The sequence below is a fragment of the Pollicipes pollicipes genome, unplaced genomic scaffold (genome assembly GCF_011947565.3).
Source record: "Pollicipes pollicipes isolate AB1234 unplaced genomic scaffold, Ppol_2.1 Scaffold_2555;HRSCAF=2994_pilon_pilon_pilon, whole genome shotgun sequence".
In the NCBI taxonomy this organism is placed as follows: Eukaryota; Metazoa; Arthropoda; class Thecostraca; order Pollicipedomorpha; family Pollicipedidae; genus Pollicipes; species Pollicipes pollicipes.
The window spans coordinates 22,038,742-22,041,606 of record NW_023596136.1 but is presented as its reverse complement, the minus strand read 5'-3'; positions in this window follow the sequence as shown (position 1 = coordinate 22,041,606).

Here is a 2,865-nt window from a genome sequence, read left to right as displayed (position 1 = left end):
ATATATATATATATATATATATATATATATATATATATATATATTCACGTTGCTTAACATGTGCTTCCTTTCCTGTGCATCGATCGTGCTACGAGCTTAGCCAGTTCACTCGAGCAACTTCGAGATGCAACTTCTAAGCCACGTATTCCCTGGGCCTGGTTCCTGATAGCACATACTTTGACATGTTAACTGGGTGTCGGGTGGGGATATTCCCCACCACTGAATCCCCCCTCGTGAACTGAAATCCACCCTCAGTGAAAATCTCGGTTTACGGGCAGTACACGCTCGAACAAGTCTTAAAAATGGTGGATACACGCATCCGGCATGGACCATGCGTTCTGAAGCGGGGAAAGGCGGGAGAAGGGCATCCCAGGGCGAGGGAGACAATGAACAGCCTCGCCTATGTCCCCCTCCTTCGCTTTCACCGTCCGTGCTTACTACACCCTTTGTCTCTTGCGCGATGCGCTATCAAACAATCGTTTTTGCAGTGCAGCGTATCATAGTCTGTACACAGCATCGCTCTTGCCGGTTTCTATTTACCACCATCATTGAATACGGACAATTTTCTGGTGATTGGATATTTTTGAACACCCAACCACCCCTGAACAACTGTTGTGTACTTCACTCCCACATCCACGCGTCGGTGGCATAAGCATCATTCATGCCATCTAATTTTTACGATGACTTCGAACGTACGCCTTACTGCTGCGCGTCCCAAGCTGGGGACGGGGGGGGGGGGGGAAGGAGGTAAAACACCTTCATGAAAACCAAGTTCAGTGAGTCACAGGCGTGCAAAATTTATTGTGTGCCGTGAAATAACATCGCATGTTATTCGTCTAATTTGTATGCGCCCGCACGGACACTCAAACTATCGATACTCAATCTGCGCATATTAATTCATTTCATAAATTTGATAAATGGGAACGTGCCCCCGGGGCTTCAATGCGCCACGCCTCTACATCTGTGCACAGCGACTGACGCGGGCCTCTAGCCGTTCACGTGGCTAAAATCGTGCCTCCGCCGCCCGAGTCTGCAGCGGCAAAAACGGCGCGTTTACTCATGACGTACTGAGGGCGCATGCTGGGTGACCAGAAACGCCTTTGAAGCACTTTCAAAGTGATGCAGTGCGTGCTGGAAACGCTGGTTAGTGCGGCGTCTATAATACGGCGTGCGAATGAACCCATGTAAAGTTCATGTGACGGCTTGTGTCCGGTTCTCGGTTGGTTATCACCTTGCCTTCTTTCGCAAGCCGGAAATTCCAAGCTAGTCATGTTGTCTCTCCTCCGTCGCTGTAGGCATTTCTATAACCGCGATGCGTACGACAGCGCCAGGGGCGCGGGAACTATGCACGAGTTGAAGGAAGGGAGCAACCCTGAAATACCAAAATGAGCCTCCTAAGAATAAATGGTGGACCCACTTCAAGCCGGAATGGGTCCTTTACAATCCATATTGGTCCCTCTACACTTCAGATTGCTCCTTGATAGGCCAGAACGCTGTGGAACACAGCCAATAACAATCCTTTTACGACCTTGCATGGGCGCTTCTACAGGTCAGAATGAGCCATGTACAGGCCAGCAAGGGCCTCGACAGTGAAAAATGGACCCTCTTCGCCTGATAACAGGCCTCTTCAGACCATCACGGACCCTCTACCGGCCAGAGTAGGCATCTAAATGTCAGAATTGGCCCTTCACTCAATGATGGGCTGTTTACAGATCAGAAGCTGTCTTTACAGGCGGAAATGGGCCATTCACAGTCAATACTGAGCTTTCTTCAGTCAGGTCAGAAAAGAAACCCCACAGGCCCAGAAGTGCCGTCGTATATTCTATGACAGCCTCGTTTGAACAAGAAGCAACTACAGAAATGTTGTGCGCCTCAGTATTGTAGCCGATCTTATTATGCAGACATGATTTGAATTCGGTTAAGACAGATCACTTGTTTCTAAATAAACACAAATAAAACTTAAAAATGGAAGTTGTGTGCAACCGTGAGAATAACAGCAAGGCTGGCGAAATGCGCAGCTTAGGTGGTTCTGCAGGACTAATCAGCACTAAGCAGGCTCCACATCGAGCTATCACTGTACTGTTCCCGACGAATTGTGTGGACCATTGCTATTTCCTATCATCGAAGCTGTATACGGGAGATGAAAACGTTCCGGTCGTAAACATGCAGGGCAAGACGGTCGACACATTGGGTCTTGATGAAGCGCGTCAGACAGTTTCCATTCAGACATGAATATTGTAAACTACGTTAGTACGCAAACATCGGTGTACATGACGTCATTAGTAACGATTGTCACATACAACCTAATTACCCCGATGATGCATACCTAGTGAAATTTCGGCCACCGCCTGTGCCATAAGTTTTGACTGGAGTGAAACGGGCGGCGTGTATCCTCACCTCTGGACCTGGGAGACAGCGCTATTCCCGTGGCGGCCCTCTCGGGGAAGTCCCGCCGCAGGCCCGCTACTGGATAGGCTCATCCGTGCAGGGGAGTAGACACCGCAGAGAGCCACCGCAAATTCGCGTGCTGCTTCCGACGCTGTCGTCCGGTCGGCGCGACGTGAAGGAAGCTAGTGATGGTTTCCTAGCAACATTTCAGTTCGGTTCGCTGCATTCACGAACCATTCTAACGAGTGGTTTATTGTTTGATTCGGTACAATTACAATGGTAGTTTCGCGAAAATCAGCTTATATTACACGCTGGATTTACAAATACTTCAAGCTCACAAGTCACTCTATTTTCCAAGAACCAGATATCCGTCTCATGATCTGCCACACTCTCCCGACCCCGTTCCTCGCGGGGGCCGACCTCACCACAGGTCACACCGCGCTGAGCTCACTCGGCTCCACCAATCATCACGTTGCA